Below are 20,345 nucleotides of genomic sequence, written 5' to 3' on the forward strand. Positions count from 1 at the left end.
TTAGAGCCTTTAGCTCAGGGAACATCTTTGGAAATTTGTTCTATGTACTTTCTTGTTCAATAATATCCTTTCTTGAGCAAGCTTAAAAAAACTGAACACAATACTCCAATACAGCCTTACCGACATCCTAGTCAACTGCAACATAACGTCCCAACGTCTATACTCAATTTTTTGATGAAGGCCATTGTGCCAACAGCCTTCTTCACTGTCCTGTATATCTGTGACTCAAATTTCAGACAACTGTGCACCTGATCTCCAATGTCCTTTTATTGCACTACACGCCTTAAGGCACTATCTTTCCTCATTAAACTCCTACCTGGATTTGACTTTCCAAAATGCAAGACATCACATTTATCTATATTAAACTCCATTTGCTATTTCTCAGCCCACTTCCCCAGCTGATCAGTGTACTGCTGCAATTTCTGATAATGTTCCTCACTGTAAATGATGTCTCCTAATTTAGTGTCATCTGCAAACCTACGAACGTTGCGTTGTGCACTCTGGTCCAAATTATTGATATCGATAACAAACAGCAATGGGCCCAGGACCGATCACTGAGGCACTCCACTAGTCACCGTCCTCCAGTCCGACAAGCATACATCCACCATAGCCATTTGCCAACATAACTTCAAGCCAACTGTGTCGCCAATTTGCCAGTTTACATAGGAGTCCATGCGATCTCACCTTCCAGAGCGGCCTACCATGTGGAACCTTATCAAAGGCCTTACTGAAATCCATATAGAATATATCTACCCTCCTGCCATCGTCAACCTTCCTGGTCACTTCCTCAAAAACTCTATCAAAATTTATAAGGCATGTTCTGCTACGCACAAAGCTATGCTGACTGCTCCAAGTCAAACTCTGTCTTCCCAAATGCATGCATATCTTTTATCTCCGTACCTTCTCAAGTGGCTTCCAGAAACAGATGTGAAGCTTACTGGTCTATATTTCCCAGGCTTTTATTTGCATCCCTTCTGAATAAGGGCACTACATTTGCTACTGCCCAGTCTTCCAGGACCTTGCCCCTGAACTATCTTCTCTCGCCTCGTGCAGTGCTCTTAGATATATCTGGTCAGGACCAAGAGATTTATCTGACTTTGTGCATTCTAATATGTCCAACAGCACCTCTACTGTGATATGGACTGTACCAAGATATCACAACAAACCTCCCAAAGGTCACAGGTCTTCATGTCTTTCTTCATGCTAAACACAGAAGGGAAACTAAGGGCCTCACCCATCTCTTGACGTTTTACACATGCATGCCCATTTTGGATTTTAAGGCGTCCTATCTCTCTCTAGTTGTTCTTTTTCTTTACTATACTGAATTTGGATTCACCCTATTCTGCTCAGCCAAGGCTACCTCGTACCCCACTTTAACCCTCCTGATTTCCTTCTTCAGAAAACTCCTGTATCCCCTGTGTACCTCCAGACATTCCCTTGGTCCCAGCTGCCTGTACTCGAGTGACGCCTCCTTTTTTTCTGGTCAGAGACTCAATATCTCTTGTCATCCAGGGTTCTCTTTTCCAGCCTCATTTTCCCTTCACCTTCACAGGAAAATATCGACGTTGAACTAAAGCTATCACACTTTTGAAGCCCTCCCACTTTCCCGGGATTCTTTTACCTGGAAATACACTACTCCAATCAAGCCCTGCAATCCCCTGCCTAATTCCAACAAAATTCGCCTTGCCCCAATTTAGAACTTGAATCTGTGGACCAATGTTTTCCCTACCATACCTATTTTAACATTAACATAGCTCTGGTCACTTTTCCTAAAATTCTCCCCCACTTTACCTCCGTCACCTATCCATCCCTATTTCCCAACAGTTTGTTCCTTTCCGTTAGGATACTCTATATATTGCTTGTGGAAACTTTCCTGAACACACTTAACAAATTACGTTCCATCTAAGTTCTTAACCCTCTGGAAGTCCCCATTTATGTTAGGATAATTAAAATCACCTATTAGGAGAACCCTATTGCTCCTGCAAGTCTCATCCGTCTCCCTGCATATTTGTTCTTCTAATTCCCATTGATTATTTGAAGGCGTATAGTACAACCACTATAACATCACCATCCCCCTCTTACTTGTTTGCATCATTAACAAAATCTCATTGAATATTATCTCAGTTATTTCATCTTCAAATAGTAGAGTGATACTCGTCTTAATCAGAACTATTGGTATTTAAATTGTTTCCATTTACATCTCTTCCTCGCAGTGACTTTCACATTCGCAGCACCCCTTGTCAAGGCACAGTGGAGATATGGAGCTGTAAATGGATGGGAGCTGCACATCCTGACAGTTCCAACATTGGCTGCAAGTTTCCCCACACTGGGCAGTGATCAAACACAGTGTTACTGAACAATGCAACAGCCTGGGTTTATATATGAATGGACCAGTGTGGTCTGCACAACTCCCCACTCTGGACATTTAGCCCAGGATTATAGATGCAGCATTGGTGTGGGCTGCACGTAGTTTCACTCTGCACACAGCTGGGTTGCATTCAGCTGTACACTAGCAGGATCCACACAGTGCTCCATCCTGAATATGTAACGGATGGGCTGGTTATGTGAGTTAGATTGTGAATGTGAGAGAACTAAACGTCTGGCTATGCCTTTATTTTCTGTTTTAATCCTTGTGATTGGCCCCTTCAAATCCTGACTCATCCGCTTAGACCCATCCCTCTGGATGAGTCATGGTGACTGTTGTTACAGCATCTGTATCGGCAACATGACCAAAAAATAGAGCAGAGGCTGCAGAGAGGGGAGTCTATGTAAAATGGAAAGAAGGAATCACCATCAGATCAGCCGTGGTCTTAGTGAATAGTGGGCCAGGATTGAATGGACCCCACTAATGCAACTTATCATACATTTCTGTTTGTTCCAAGCAAACTCCCCTTCTCTCCCAGTGTCCCATACTGGTGGGGACTGACTCACCTCCTCCTGTTCCTGCATAACAGGATCCTCGGGCCCTACTAGCCTCCAGATTTCCCTGTGTCCCAGTTTTGAGCAGTTGAATAACTGGCTCCAGTTCCTGTGTCCAAGTCTCGAACAGTTGAGTGACTGTCTCCTGATCCCAAGTCTGTGAAAATACATGTCCTCCTCCTGCTCCTGAGTAATAGGCTCCAATAGATCTGTGCTCACCTGCTACTCCTGTGGAATGGAGGTGAGGGACTGAATGGTCTCTTCACATTCTTTACAGCTTTTTCTTGACTAAAGGCCTTTCCCCTGTTTCTGTAAAACACCATCAAAATCTGAATGATGTATTTTTGTATTTGCCTCTCTGTAATTGAGCAAACAAGCCGATGGGCAAAATTCAGATGCTGTATAGTCTCCTCCTGTTCCCGAGTTATACACTGAAGCGTCAATGGACTCTCAGAGATGTACAGCACGGAAAAAGATCGTTCGGTCTCGTTATCCATAACGCCAAATATGCTAAATTAATCTCGCCCCCCTTGCCAGCAATTGGCCCATCTCCCTCTACACAATTCCCAGGCATCTATCCATCCAAATGTTTTTAAATGGTGTAACTGTGCCTGCCTCTACCACCTCTTTTGGCTGTTCAAACCATACATACAGCGGTCTCTGTGTGAAAGTGTTATCCCTCATGTCCCTTTTTAAATCTTTCTCCTCTCACCTTAAACATTTGTCTTCTAATTTTGGACTCGCCTATCCTGGGAAAAGACATTGACTGTTTACCTTATCTATGCCCCTTATGATTTTATAAACCTCTTTAAGGTCCCCCCTCAGCGTCAACACTTGCAAATAGTCCCAGCCTATTCAAACTTTCACCGTAACTCTGACCCTTCAACGCCTGCAACATTCCTTTAAATCTCTTCTGCACCCTTTCAAGTTTGACAACGCCTCTCTGACAGCAGGGAGACTAGAATTAATGGCAATATTACAAAAGTGGCCAAACCAATGTCCTGTACAGATTTAACATGTCATGCAAATGCTTCGACGCAAAGCACGCACCAATAAAGGGAAGATCACCAAATGCCTTCATCACTGCGCTATCTACCTGTGACAGCACTTTGAAGGAACGGAGAACCTGCACCACTCGTCTAGCTTTGCTGCCTCACAGGGCAGCGACCTGGGTTTAATTCCATCCTTGAATGACTGGCTGTGTGGAGTTTGTACATTCTCCTGATGTCTGCGTGAGTTTCCTTCGGGTGCTATGTTTTACTCTGACAGTACAAGGATATACAGGTAAGGGTAGATTGGCCATCCTAAATTGCGCACCGTACCCAGGGATGTGTAGGGGAGGTGGATTAGCCATGGGAAATGCAGGTTCAGAAGGATAGGGCAAGTGTTTGTCCTGTGGGATACTGTTTAGAGGTTCGGTGTGGCCTCGATGGGCAGAAAAGCCTGTTTCCTAACTGTAGGGATTCTATAATTTCTATGGCGTTCTCCTTTATTGGCAGCTTTCGACAGGGCACTACCTATATGTCTTGCCTTGATTTGTCTGCCAAAATGCAACACCTCACATGTAACTAACATATACTCTATCTGCCACTCCTCGGTTCACCTAAACAAAGTCCCATTCTGGTGTGAGAGATCCTTCTTCACTGTCGACTACACCACCAAATTTGGTATTATCTACAAACTTACTGACCATACTTCATATACTCAAATGCAAATGATTTGTATAAGTGACAAAATGAAGTGGAACTATCATTGATCTTTGCGGCACACCACTGGTCACAGGTCTCCAAGTTTAATGAACAAATGCCCACTGTCACGCCCTGTCTCCAATATTCAAGAAAAGTTTGGATCTTAATGGCGAGTTCTCCCTGGATCCCAGGCAGTCTAACCTTGTTAACCAGGCTACCATGTAGAACATTTTGGTAATCTTACTGAATTCCATAAAGACAACATTCACTGGCTTGCCTTCATCAATCATCTTCATCACTTCCTCAAAAGATTACACCGAGTCAGTGAGACGTGATCTCCAATGTACAAATCCCTCTTCAGTCCTTGTCTTTTCAAATGCATGTATGTCCTTTCCAATAAAATCCCCTCCAACAATTTAGTCACCATTAACGTCAGGCTCAATGATCTACAGTTACCTGTTTACTTTTCCTTACTTTTTAAATAATGACACTATGTTAGCAGCCCTCTAGTCTTTTGACACTTCACCTGTGGAAATCAATGATACAAATATATCAGCAAAATGCTGACCAATCTCTTTCCTAGCTACCCACAAACATTTGGGATACAACTGATCAGGTCCCAGGGATTTGTTCACCTTTATGTGTTTTAAAATGTCAAACACCTCCTTGTAATATTGACACCTTTCACTCTTTCACTACATATTTATTCATTCTCTCGCTCTTGTAACCTCCTCCTCATTAAATACTGAGGAGAAATTGTTGTTTCGTATCCCTCCAATCTTGGGTGGTTCCACACATAGGTAGTCTTACTGATCTTTAAGGGGCTCTGTTCTTGCCCTAGTTAATCTTTTACCATTAAAGGATTTGTAGAATTTCTTCAATGCCTCGTTAACCCTATTTCTAAAGCCATCTCATGTCCACATTTTTCTGGCCAGATTTCCGCATTGACGATGCACTTTCTGTCCTTATACACCTCACGGGAATTACTTGATCTCAGCTCTGTTTACCTGACATATGCCTCCTTCCTGACTTTGACCAGAGCATCAATATATCTAGCCATCCAGCACTCCCTGCACCCACCAGCCATGCCCCTCTCACGAATAGGAACACGTTGGCGCTGGACTCTCTGAAACCAAGTTTTGATGGCCTTGCAATTCCCACCCATCCCTTTACCTGTTAATAGGGTATTCCAATTTGCCTTTCGCAGGGCTCGCCTAACACTTTCAAAATTGGCCTTGTTCAAAGTTAGAACTTTAATGTTTACATCTGGTCTTTCCTATTCCACAACTAATTTAAAACTAATATTTATGCGTAACAGAAAGTTAAAGAAACACTTCCTGCCCCTCTGTAACAGGCTCGAGAGGCTGAATGGGCTCCTCGTGGCTCACTGTAATAGACTGGAAAGGCTGAATGGCCTTCTCCTGTCCCTGTGTAACAAACACGTGACATTAAATGAAACAGCAACCCGTGGATTATGAGCAGCCGTTAAACTGTATCTGATGGAGGTCCATCCCTTCTCAGTTACAGTAACACAACCAACACAATGTACTCCAGGTGCCCTCTCAGTAACACCTCATATAGCTGCAGTGACACATCTCTTTGTTTTGAATGATTCTGTTGGCAAAATGTGCTGAAAAATGTGTTGCTGGAAAAGCACGAAACGTCGTTTATCCTGCACCTTGGATGTTGCCTGATCTCCTGCGCTTTTCCAGCAACACACTTTTCAGCTCTGATCTCCAGCATCTGCAGTCCTCAATTTCTCCTTGTTGGCAAAATGTGCCAATATTTTAGATTTCCACCTTTTCATGTAGCAACAGACGAATATGGGCTGAATGGTCTTCTATTCTCCCTCTGTAAGAGGCCCATAGGGACAGAATTGCTTCGGCCTGATGCTGAGCAGCAGTCTCAATGCTCTGTCTCAAGATTATGAAAGGATTTAGTAAAAGGGCACTTAAAACCAGGAGTAGCCTCACACTGATCAATAAGGAATCTAGAAACTTGTCCACCCGACCTTTCTTTATTCAACCGATCTGATATTTTATAACTGCTACTTTCATAAACAGGGTGGAACATATATAGACCCCTGCAGTGTTCTGTTAATACTCTCATATCCAAGTTTAAAAAAAGATTTAAAGGTTTATGGTCCATTCCATTTCTTATTATCCATTACATCCAAACACAGTAAATGTTCTCTTTTGTAGTTATATGAAAAGTGATGCGTGGATCTGGTTAATTGAGCCTGTTTGCTCAGTCATGATTTGGAGATGCTGGTGTTGGACTGGGATGTACAAAGTGAAAAATCCCACAACACCAGGTTATAGTCCAACAGGTTAAATTGGAAGCACATTAGCTTTCAGAGCGCCGCTCCTTCATCAGGTGATAGAGGAAGACACACTTCTAAGGCACACAATTCATAGCAAAAATTTACAGTGTGATGTAACTGAAATTACACATTGAAAAATACCTTGATTGTCTATTGGGTCTTTCATCTGTTCGAATACCATGATTGTTCCACTTCTTTCAAGTGTAAATCACAAAACCTTGTTTTTAAAAAAAGTGGCATTCTCAGGTTAGCTGTAACAGAGAGTTTTAGCTAGACAATATGTTGAAGGTGTTAGTCCCCTTTGTTCTCTGTCTATGCCATGATGTTTAGATTGATTCTAATCTGAAAAGTGAGATAACAGAGTTTTACATGAATCCATACAGTTTTTGAGCTCAGAGTTTTACATGAATTCATGCAGTTTTTGAGCAAACTACAATGTAACTCTGCAAGTACAAATTCATCCCACAACATATATGTGTGCATGTGGGTCTTTGTCGGTTTGTGTGTCTGTGTCTGTCTGTGTTGGGGGGTTGTGAGTGTGAGAGATAATGTATATATGTGTGTAGTGATGTAGAGTGTATTAAATCTGTGACGGGGTGCATGTGTGAGTGTGTGAATGTGTGTGCGTGTCTGGGGTGAGGGGTTTTGACTATCAGTGAGAGAGAGTGTATATGTGTGTGCATGAGTGTAGAGTGGTCTAAGTCTCTGAGAGGGTGCCGTGTGAGTGTGGGAGTGTATGTGTGTCTGTAAGGGTGTGTTTGAGTGTCTGTGCGTGTGTCTGCGTACACGTGTGTCCGTATGTATTTGTGTGTATATGAGTGTCTGTGTGTGTGTGTATAGAACAATGGTGGTCATCTGTAATGTGACATGAACCCAAGGTCCTGGTTGAGGTCCTCCCTATGGGTACCGAAATTAGCTATCAGCCTCTGCTCAGCCACTTTTCGCTGCTGCCTGTCCTGAAGTCGGCCTTGGTGGATGGTCACCAGAAGGTCCGAGGTTGAATATCCTGGACCACTGAAGTGTTCCCCAACTGGGAGGGAATACTCCTGTCTGTTGATTGTTGTGCGGTGCAAATTCATCTGTTGTCGTAGCCTTTGCTCTGTTTCCCAGTCTTTGTTCAGTGACTGTGATTAATGCGAATCTCCATGGATTCTAATTATTCCAATGGAGGGTTTCCATCTTTAAATGATAAATAGGCGCCGTTCAATGTGTTATTCCATAACATGGGCGGGAACATCACCGACAGCACTGACAGGGATCAGCACATTTGGAGAGAGGGGGAGGAGAGATCAGAATCTGAGAACATTAGACTGGAATGTTCCAAAAATGGATTATAATCTGGGAATATTAGACTGGCATGTTCCAACAATAGACAGGAGTTTAACCATTTATGTTTGGTATCTTTCTGTATTGAATTGGTGGCCATTATCAATGCGGATCTATTACGCTCTTCTCATTATTCAATATTTTTATTATCCTTTCCTGGCTATCGTCGGTGTCACCGTCCAGATTTTTCTTTCTATAAACCAGTTATGACTGTATTACTGTTCTTTCATATAGTCTACACTTCTTGTCCCAATTATCTTCCTGTTGAAACTCTCGATCCATATATTCACTCTACAGACCACTACTAACTACATCAAGGAATGTGTTCAATTCCGGTCTCCCTCTCTGCTCTGACATTGTTACTCATGGGTCTCTATGTTGACCTACTCAGTTTCAGCGGAGAACTACAATTTATTGTATCATTGCCCTTGTTATTGAAGTATTAATAGCATGTAAATCATTCTCTACTGTTCTGGTTACAAACTCCACTTCCTTCCACTATTTCCCCCCCATCCCTGGCCAATACCTGCGGCTGAAGCAGACAAGTCACAACTGTGGGTGATCCCTTTGACCATGAGCTGATTCCTGACACCATACCCTGATCATTTCTTACTTGAAATACTCACCACTCCAGAATATATCTCACTGGCTTATTCCATATCCTGTTTGAACCTTGAGCTAGGAAATATAGTCTTAATGAAGCCAAAAGTCTGCCGCTGACGCTCCGGCTTCAAACCTGCCGAAGCAAATCTGATTCGAACTCACACCAAACTCCCATTCATCTGTCATTCACGTGCACGCTGATGTATATTGCTATTGTGTCTGGCAATGCCTTTATTTTAACATTGTCTAACACTTTTCCTCATCTGTCCATGAAACCTCTCTCGTTATTTCTCTGTTGATTAACAAAAAGCCTGCCAGTTGTTCTTATTTAAAATAATTTCCTCCATGTGCGTTCCTTCTCAAACAATTAGTTTCGCATTCAACCACGCCTATAGCGCACACACACGCACTCTCCCTCAGTTTCTGATGAACACACACACGCAGCAAATCTTCCCATTGTAGGCAGTAATCTGACGCGAGTAAAGTTTGCATATGATAGTAAAGTTTGCAATACTCTCTATGCTGGGCAGATAGTGCAGTTTACTGAGCAACACGCTAGCATGGTCTGCACAGCTCTCCATGCTGGGCTGTCATCTTGTCCCAGTTTATGTTGTTTGTGGTGTTCTGTCGAGCTGATTCAGAATTTGATGTAACAAACCATTCCAGCTGATCTGACAATGCCTTTATTCAATGTTCTCATTCTTGTAAGTTTTCTGTCGAAGATCTCAATTCTCCAGTTAGTCCCACTGCCCTGTCTTTATCCCCATATTTCCACAACATCTTTTCAGTTAATTAACTGTCTGTTTCTGTCTTTAATGTGAATCTTTCTGTCCCTCTGTATCTTTCCCTGGCCTTTGCTTTTGGCTCCCTAGTGTATCGAGTGCAATCATTGTGAAGCTGAGAAACAGTGAAATGATGTTTATCAGGCTGTTGTTCACTTCCCGGTATGTCCCATGTGATGGTCCATGACAGGGGTGTTTCAGAAGTTATGAGACACATCCTTGTAACTTGGTCTGTACTTGAATTTGTCCCTCTCAGGTGACCATGCGATCAGTAGCACGAGAAAGCCCATGGAGTAAAGGACCAGGCATCTAAATTGTGTGACAATGCTGTCACTTTAAAAGAAAAGTTATTTTCTCCTTTTTTAAAAAATAAGAGATCTTAAAGGGCAAACAGCCTGCTGAAAACGGCTCAAGTAAATAACTTACGACACATTTAGGGTTTTTAATAAATAGTAGTAACAACGGCCTACTAACTTATCCCCAGCTGCTACTCTCTGAAACCTGACTTAGTGCTGATTGATCCTGGATTGGAGAACTGTATGCAAGAATGTATTTCTGAATGTACCTTTTTGCCAAGGGGTGTGTTCATGGGATGTCAGTATATTGGAACAGTTCATCTGTAGAAGGTACTGTATCCACCATTCGGTTAAGGTTTCCAATAGATAAATTATTCTAAATTCCTCGTCATTTTGAATGGATTTTCATTATAGTATTTAAATATATTGTGTTTTGCTTAATGGTGAGTAGTTTGACGAGTAACATCACATCTGGAACACCCACTACACATCTACCTTTAAAATAAGAAAGGTTTAGCATCCAAGCTACCCTCTTAAATAGTTTGAGGCAGTCTGGTCGGTCGATAGCAAAATGGGGACTCTTGTCTGGTTCTAAATGGGTTTAGAATTATAATCCCTACAGTCTGCAAACAGGCCATTCGACCCAACAAGTCCACACTGACCTTCCGAGGAGTAACCTACCCAGATCAATTCCTTTACCCTATTATTACACATTTACACCCATTAAGGCTCCTAACCCACACATCCCTGAAAACTATAAACAATTTAGCATGGCCAATTTACCTGACATGCACATCTTTGGATTGTGGGAGGAAACCAGAGAATCCAGAATAAGGTCGTGCAGACACTGGAGATTATGCACCAGGAGGCTATTGCGTTCAAAGGTCGTGTATGTTAGCTGTTAGTATCTTTTGTTGTGGATGTTGAATTCGGTTGGTTTAAACAGTGTTTTGTGTATAAAGATACTGTCAGTCATTAAGAGTTCTCTGGGTGTGGAGGAAGTGAAGTTGGCGGTTTTACAAAAGGTAATGAAGGCAAAGTTGTAGGAATTGACAGACAAGCTGGAGTTGGGGTTGCGTTTGTCTGTGAGAAAATAAGAGATAATTACAGCTATAGCTCGGCAATTACATTTAGTGGAAACGCCATCAGAGTCTTTGGAAATGGCTGGAATTCAATTTCAAATGAGGCACTTTGAACATGAGAAGGAATTGAAACAGTTTGAATTATGATGAAAAGTAGAAATAAAAGAAACGTAAATGAAGAAGAAAGAGAAAAAGGTACAGAAGAAAAGCAGAGAGTTTCAACTTAAACAGTTAGCAATTAGAGAGGAAAGTTGACATAGAAGGCGGAGATGAAGGTAGACGCTCGGCTGGATGAGGAGGATAGTGAGGTTGAACAACCCTATTATAACCAATGGTCTAATGGGGTTCTGTTTAAATGCATCCAGGCATTATCGAAATTTGATGAGAAGGATGTGGAAGCCTTTTGAATTTCATTTGAGAAAGTGGATAAACAAATGCAGTGACCAGTGACCATGGGGATTTAGTTTATCCAAACAAAACTGACAGGTATTTGCATCCCTATCGGAGGAGGTATCTGGCCAGTATGGGGTGGTGAAGAAAGCCATCTGAAGTGCATATGAGCTTGTGCCAGAAGCCGACAGAGAGCATTTCAGGAATCTAAAAAAGGGTCCCTGGTTAAACTTACATTGAGTTTGCAAGGATCAAATAAAATCATTTTGAAAGGTGAGAAAGGTATTAAAACAGAGCAAACTTATGGCACTCTTAGAGAGATTCTTATTTTGGAGAGGTTCAACAATTCACTTCCTACAGTCATGAGAACTCGTGTGGAAGAGCAGATCGTTAAAATGGCAAGCTTAGAAGCTGAAATGGTTGATGATGATGATTGGGTTCAGAAATCAAAGTTTGGTTCTTTGAGAGGTTGAGAAGAATGTGTGAGATCTTCTAAAAACATATACCCGTGAGAGTAAGGTTTGCTGGCATAGGCCAGGAGTAGCAGGTAAAGAGGTTACAGCGTTAAGATGTAGAGAAGTATGTAACTCTTTTATGCTGAGACAAGAGGAGCTATGTCTTTCAGAAGGACTATTGGAGAGATGAGAAGTGCTTCATTATGTAACGTGTGTTTGGAGTGTCCAGTGGAAACATCAACAGATTTATTTCACAATGGGGAAGGAGGCCTTGAGCTTCGTGTTGGTGTTACAACATTTCAGCATTTAAATTGCGAATAACATACATGAGACAAACCTTTATCACTGATTGTGACCCGGTAAAGTTTTTGCAGAATTCTAGGGAGAAAAATACCAGTCTGTTTCGATTGAGCTTATTATTGCTGCCATTCAGTTTGAAATTATACAGGTGACAGGGCGAGAAACCCTACGTTTTGACACGTTGTGGAGACTTGGCAGGAATAAAATGCCTGAAATCGAAACTAGTTGTGAACATTTATATGCTCGCACTCAATGTAATGTGTATGCATTTTAGTCCACTAATAGAGGAAGATTCGGAGGTCTAAAATGAATCCACTTTTGTATATTGATGGATTATTGTATTAAAGATGGAGTTGTGAGAATTCTATCACTGTAAAAAGGTTATTTTCTCTTGGGTTTTTTTTTAAAGAGAGGTTTTAAAGGCAGAGGTGCACAACTTCTGTCTGAAAACAGTTTAAGTAAATAACATCACAGAAGCGCTTCACAGGAGGCTCCCAAGCACTGATGATGTCACCTAGACAGGGGACGAAACGCTTGCAAGACAAATTTCCAGCTCGGCAAACAGAACCCAACAACATGTAAGTGTATGTTTGAAATAAAGATTGGCTGGGTGGTTAGCAGTGCGGTGGAAGGCCTTAAGTTACAGGAAGATGCAGATGGAATTCTTAGATTAGATTAATTTACAGTGTGGAAACTGGCCCCTCACCAAAGATCCTCAGAGACCACCATCCCAACTCACGACCACGTCTATCTAGAAGGACCAGGGCTGCAGATGTATGGAAATACCATCATCTTTAGGTTCCCCTCCAAGCCATTCACCATCCTGACTTGGAAATATGTCACCGTTCCTTCACAGTCGCTGGGTCAGAATCCTGGAATTCCCTTCCGAATAGCATTGGACATCAACCACAGCAGATGGACTGCAGCGTTCAACAAGACAGCTCACCACCACCATCTCAAGTGAAACTAGGGACAGGCAATAAATGCTGGCCGAGCCAGTGACACCCAGATTGACGAAATTCATAAATAGAAATTAACAGAGGACTGTTGCTGAGGTGTCACAGGGATCAGTGCTTGGGGCCCAGCTGTTCACAATGCCCTTTAAACATTTGGTTGCTGGAATCAGATACAATATATCCCAGCCTGCTGACAGCACTAACGGATGTGGGATTGTGAGTGGGTGGGGGGAAGTAAAAAAGCACCGAGAAGACTAAGACAAGTGGAGTGAATGGATAAATACGTGACAGATGGAGAACAATGTGGATAGAGGTGACAGTGTGCCCTTTGGTGGAAATGATAAATTGGCAGCCTACCATTTAAAAAGGATTGGTGAAAACATGTTGATTTACAAAGGGACGTATGTTCATTTTTGTTGTTTCCTTCTGCATAAACCTCTGAGGCCCATGCAGTGCAGTAAGTCCTGCAAACAGAAGTCAATGCTGGGCATGGCATTGGCACGCTGACCAGTGTACACAGACCGACCAAGTGGGGAGCTGTAACATTTAAAAGGATCTGCATCTCATTGTACACCACTCGCTGATAGCAATATTGCAGAAACAGAAAGCACTGAGGAAGACAAATGATGTGCTGACCTTCATTTCGGGGGGATCTGAGTCCAGGAATAAGGGTGACTTACTGCAGCTGTTCAGGGCCTTGGTGAGATATCATCTCGAACATTGTGCAGCATTATGTGTAGTTTTGGTCTCCTCACCTAATAAAGGACAAAACTGACATTGAGGGAGTGCAGTGAAGAATTTCTTAACGGAGACACAGTACACGAAAAATGATGCACATGATGAATGGATAGATGGGAAGTAAGATGGACAGTTAGGACAGTTCAAGATGGCAGTACTAAGTTGAACGGTTGGATCTGGGTTGAGGCTGGGAGAGGGGAGATGTGAAATTTTGTGAAGTCAACATTGATGCTGTATAGTATGAGGGGTCCAGCTGTCCTACCACCTATCTACTTCACCCTCCTCTCCGACCTGTCACCATCACCCCCCATCTGCATCTACCTATCTCCTTCCAAGATCCCTTCCACCCAGCTCCACCCCCAACCTCCTATTTAATTCTCAGACCGGTCCCACTCCCTTACCCACCCACCCCCACTTTCTTGATGAAGGACGTATGCCCGAAACGTCAACTCTCCTGCCCCTCGAATGCTGCTGTGCTTTTCCATCCCCGTACTTTTCAACTCTGATCTCCAGCACCTGCAGTCCTCACTTTCCCTCCGCCTCTAGTAGTAAGTGATGGAAGTGTTTTCCCTCTTTCTGACATGTTATTCAACAGCGTGAGAATTTATGGCATGGGGACAGAAATTAAGCATTCCCTGTGTAACATTTGGTTGGAGTGCCAAATCAAGATTGGGCAAATAACCATGAGAATGAGTGACACAGTGTCAGTTCCAGGATTACAGTTTGTTCTTGGGAATGATTTAGCAGGATTCAAGGTGGGGGAGGCACCCCTTGTGGTGGAGAAGCCAAAGTAAGACCAGAGAACAGGGCAATTAAAAGAAAAATACCCAGGGATTTTTCCAGACTATGTAGTAACAAGATCCCACTGTCATCAGTTACAACAGGAAGGAAAACCGTAAGAAATGCACGGAAGCTCAGGCTAAAGCATTTCTAGTGGCTGAAATTCACAAGGACGTGGTTACTTTTTGTTGTACATGTCATACATGCCAAATGGTAGGTAAGTCACAGTCAGTATTAAAGCAAGCACCTTTGTTGCCAATTCCTGTATTCGAAGAACCTTTCCCATGGGTTATGATTAATTGTGGAGCTCCCCTTTCTGCAATAAAGTGGAAACCAATATCTGCTGATCATAATGGATGTGTTTACCCGATTTGCAGGGACAATTCCAATATGGGGTGTAAAAGGAAAAAGGGAGGTAGAGGAGTTGGTAGCATTCTTTACTCACTGTGGGCTATGCAGTGTGATTCAGTCAGACCAAGGGTCTCATCTTACCGCGCAGCTATTTAAGGACGTCATGGATAGTTTCGGCACACAGCAGTTTAAATCAAGTGCGTCCCATCCCGAATCCCAGGGGGCCTTGGAAAGTTGGCATCAGATGCTGAAGACAATATTTACAGTATACTGTCAGAATTCCCCGAATGATTGGAATAAAGGCGTCTCATCATATTGTTTGCCATTAGAGACGTCACAAATAAATCAACTCACTTTACTTCCTTTGAGTTAATATCCGTAAATGAAGTGAGAGGTCCTTTGAAATTAATTAAACATAAACTGACAGGACCGAAATCGAAGATCTCACACTTGGATTATGTATCTGAAGTGAGGGAGAGATTAAATGGAGTAGATGAGTTAGCTAAACAGCACACGAAGAGGGCACAGCATAGAGTGAAGCAGGTGGCAGATAAAAACTCTGAAACTTTGACGATTTCCCGTGGGGATGACGTATTAGTATCGCCACCAGTGGTAGGAAATCACTTTAAAGCCAGGCTTAGTGGCCCCTTTCAAATTAAAAAAATGTTGAGTCTAACAGTTAAACAGTAAAGCTACCAGATATGACAAAAAAGTTAGAGAATGTCATGTGAATGAATAATGCTCCAGACACATTTAAGACTCAGGAACAGAGTTGTGGCCAGATGAACAAATTGTGCAGCTTATCTGTATGATGTAGTGATCTTTAGCAAGTGATTGAAAGCTCACATGTTACAGTTGGCTGAGCATGTTGAACGATTACAAAAAGCAAACATGGTAATAAACTTAAAGAAAACAGAATTCGCTAAGGCAGAGGTGATGTTCTTGGGACATTACATTGGACATGGAAGGTTGATCCAATGGAACACAAAGACAAAGGGCTTTGAGGAATTTCCACGACCATCCTCGAAGAAAGAGGTGCTTCGATTTTTGTAACTGAGTGGATTCTATCGGACGTTTGTTGCAAATTTCAGCAGCGTATTGGCACCACTGCTGGGTTTATTAAAGAAGAACACAGAATTGTGGTGATAGAACAATGGCAGGAGGTATTTGAGAATTTTAAAGCAGGGTTAATCACCATATCAGTTTTAGCTATACCAAATATTTTGAAAAAAATTGAAAATTGTATTTGATACTAGGAACATAGGACTCGGAGATGTATTGATACAGAAAGATGGTGATGGAATTGAAGGACCAATTGACTACTTGTCGAAAAAACTCAATATCTACCAGAAAAAAATACAACATCTCCATTTTTGAAAAAGAATGATAAAGTTTCGCACTGGACTGACAATATTTTAAATTTTATATGACAAAAAAATTCAGCGATGATTGTGGACAACGACAAACCTCTCGCATTTCTTGGAATATTTAAAGACCAGAATATAAAAGTATTTCATTGGAGTCTTACAAAATGTACATGCTGTGGGTCCTAAAATGTGATAGCAGATGTGTTATCGCAGATTTAAAGGAAAAAAAGGCTAGATAAGATTTGACTTATTGCAATGTTATATATGTGTGCAGAATTAATATGTATGGTATAGCTGAGATTAATACTTTTGTAATTCATAGTAATGGGATTAAGAATTAGAGGAAAAGAAATGAAGCCATCTCTTCATTCTGCTGTTTCATGTTTTTTTTCTGAAGAGGAGAGGTGTTATGAAGCCGAAATCATGTGCGGTCATTTTAAGACAGAACGGGTTTTGCTGTTTAAAAAGTACAGCAACAGATGCCAGCTGAAGGTCAGCCTGTTCCACATGTCACCATTTGCTGGGAAATGGATACCTGAGTTTTGGTTGCTGTTTTGACAATATTTCAAGTACAAGCAAAGAGTTTAAATAACGCTCAGGATACCAGAAGCCAACGGGATTTGAATATTATTGTTTGGACACCTGGAAAGCAATAAAATTATGACAATTATTGTATCAAATGAAGAGTATAAAAGCAGCATTTTGAAACTAGAGGGAGAGCCACTGCCATCCAAAAGCAGAGTAATTTCTGTAGAGTAGGAGTGCTAACTGGTCATCTCAAACACGTTCTATCAAAGATACATGGTCATGTAAAAGCTACTTGCAGTTAAAAAAAAAATACATGACCCTGGTAGATCAGCAGCTGGAAGAGTGAACACAGAGTGGATTCTGTGTGGTCTTGAGATTGTAATGTTTCATATGTGGGTTGGTGGACCAGCATATTTTTATAGAGATGGAGTCAGATAGTCAGTAGCTAAGAAAAGACGGGCTTGTATTTGTGAATAGTTGTTGTTTAGTGATCACTATTAAAGTTAAGAAACTAACTTGTTAACTTTTGTTTAAATGGTGGAATGTTGGAGATCTGTGTCGCTCATATTTTAACAGATTACGAGGTGAGGTGAGCTTTTATGGGTGTTTGTTTTAAATTAACAGAGGGGTTCGACTCTACATTGTAAATGTACATCCACGCTCACCCCATTTCCCTGTAGTTGGCCCATATCCTTCTAGTCCTTTCTAATCTACATATTTATCCAAATGCTTTTGAAGTGTTGTTAATGTACCCCCCTCAACCACATCCGTTGGCAGCTCATCCACGTACCAGCCTCTGTGTGAAGAAGTGGACTCTCTGGTTCCCTTTTATTCCTTTCCCTCTAACCTTAAACTGATCCCCTCTTGTCCTCGATTCTCTAAACCTTGTAAAAAGACTCAGAGCATTAACCCTATCCATACCCCTCATGATTTTATACAGCTCTATAAGGACCCCCTCAGTTTCATACACTCTAAAGAAAAGGTCCTAGCTTGTGCAACCTCTCCATATAACTCAGACCATTGGGTCCTGGCAACGTCCTTGTAAATTTCTTCTGCACTCTTTCTAATTTCATAACATCTTCCCTATAACAACGTGATAACGCTGAACACAATACTCCAAGTGCGGCCTTACCAAAGTCCTGCGTAACTGCAACATAAATTCCCAACGTCTATACACAATGTCCTGCCTGATGAAGGCCAATGTGTCAAATGCCTTTTTCACTGCCCTGTCTACCTGTGACTCCACTCTTAGTGAACCGTGCACCTGAACACTGCACCCCTTAAGACCCTTCCATTCACCATGAAACTCCCACCTTGATTTGTGTTTCCAAAATGCAAGACCTCACATATCTATATTAATTCCATTTGCCATTTCTCGGCCCACTTCCCCACCTGATTACGGTCCTGCTGCAATTTCTGATAAACGTCCTCACTGATCATGCTCCCATTTACTTTAGTGTCATCTGCAAACTTACAAATCATAGCTTGTACATTTTCAACCAAATCATAGATAACAAAGAGCCATGGACCCAGCCTCTAGTCTGACAAGCATCCTTCCAGTAAACCTTCTGCTTCCTACCATCAAGCCAACTGTGTATCCAATTGGTCAGTACCCCCAGCATTCCACGTGATGTAACCTTCCTGAGCAGCCTGCCATGTGGAAACTTATCAAAGGCCTTACTGAAATCCATAGACTACGTTTACCGCTCTGTGCTCATCAACCTTCCTGGTCACTTCATCAAAGAAATCCAACAAATTTGGGAAGCATGATCTCCCACTCACAAATGTGCTGACTGCTCCGAATCAAACCATGTGTAAGTAATGGGTGCATTCAATGGTATGCTGTCCTTCATTTTAAGATAATTCGAGTACATAAGTGAAGCCATCTTCCGGCTGTTGTCGAGCTTTGCTGAGAGAGCATTTGGGGCACTCACTACAGAGTTGATGTCCTTTGTAAGGAATGATCTACTTACCACAGGCACGGACGATGGTAACATGAGGATAGAGTGAAGAGGCTGAGTGTTTAATCTGTAGAGCTGAGAGACGAAAAAATGGTGGCGCTGAAACACGAGGAGTGGCAACGATCACTTATTTCCAAAAGAGACATTGATAGGGTGAGAATTTCCATACTTTACCCAGGATTGATTGGTTTGATTTATTGTCACGTGTACCTCAGTACAGGGAAACACTTTATTTATGAGCAGTGGAGGCAGATCATAGTAAGCACGGCCAGTCAGATCATAGGGTGGAAATAGACTTGGACAGAGTAAGGCATACAGGGTACACTGAACAGGACTTGCACTAGACAAGATCAACATGAATAAGATCACCATTATTTGAACTTAGAGAGTCCATTCATCAGTCTAACGTGACTTTCCGAATAGTTTATATGCCTTAATTAAATCTCCCCACGTTAATGTGAAGTCGACGTGTGAACCCGTACTGAACGTCATGTTGTTCACAATCCCCAACAGCACAATACCTTCCATCTGAAGCAGGTAGCCATTCCCACCGGCTTCCGCCCTACATATAGAACACCAGGCTGTCACCTCAGAAATGTAAGATATCTTCTTGAGACTTCACACAAGACATATGGCTTCCCTCCTCATCGCGAGAAAACCACGTTAAAGTCCCACGTGTGTATCATAAGCAACGGAGTCAGGAGGAACAACGTGGAGTAGTCTGTCTGTGCAGCTTCTGCTCCACTTGTACATGTTAGAGCATCAATTAGGAGTCAGTGAGGACTGCCGATGCTAGAGATCAGAGTAGACAGTGGTTTGCTGGAAAAGCACAGCATGAGAGTCGACGTTTCGGGCATAAGCCATTCATCAGGATCAGCATCAATTACCTCATTCTGCCCCCGAGTAAGTTCATTGAGGTGGGAATGGCCTCCTATCGTTCCTATATAAGTGGCTCAACGGGCTGAATGGCTTCCTCTTGTTCTTGTGTAAGTGACTCAAGGGGCTGAATGGCCTCATTCTGTTTCTGTGTAATTGACTCAAAGGACTAAATGACTTCTTCCTTGTCCGGTGGGACAGGGCCAAGCAACTGACTGGTTACGTCTGGTTCCTGTTTGACAGCTCGATGTGCTGACAAGTGTGATGATGCTGCAACTTTAAGAGGTTATTTTGTCCTGGTTTCTTTTAAGAGAGAGATTGAACAAGCTGGCTAATTAAGACCACTGGGTAAACAGCAAGAGAGGCCTTGGGTTTATTTTAATGCAGCCTGAATGGGTGTGGTCAACTCTCACAGATTAGGATCTCTGGGTTTTGGTTTCTCAGCAACATCAGAAACTATTGGGGTCTCAACAGAGTTGGAAGCTTCAGTGAATGTTTACTGCCTGCTACTCTCTCTGAATTTTCTCTTGCTGCTGTTTTTAATTCCTGGATTGGAGAAATGATTGTGACATTCTGTGTCTGAATATTTCTTTTTGCCAAGGGCTGTGTTTATGGGATTATCCC

The sequence above is a fragment of the Chiloscyllium plagiosum genome, unplaced genomic scaffold, assembly GCF_037043375.1.
Source record: "Chiloscyllium plagiosum isolate Xiang-an unplaced genomic scaffold, Cpla_swu_hap1 HiC_scaffold_46, whole genome shotgun sequence".
Taxonomy (NCBI): domain Eukaryota; kingdom Metazoa; phylum Chordata; class Chondrichthyes; order Orectolobiformes; family Hemiscylliidae; genus Chiloscyllium; species Chiloscyllium plagiosum.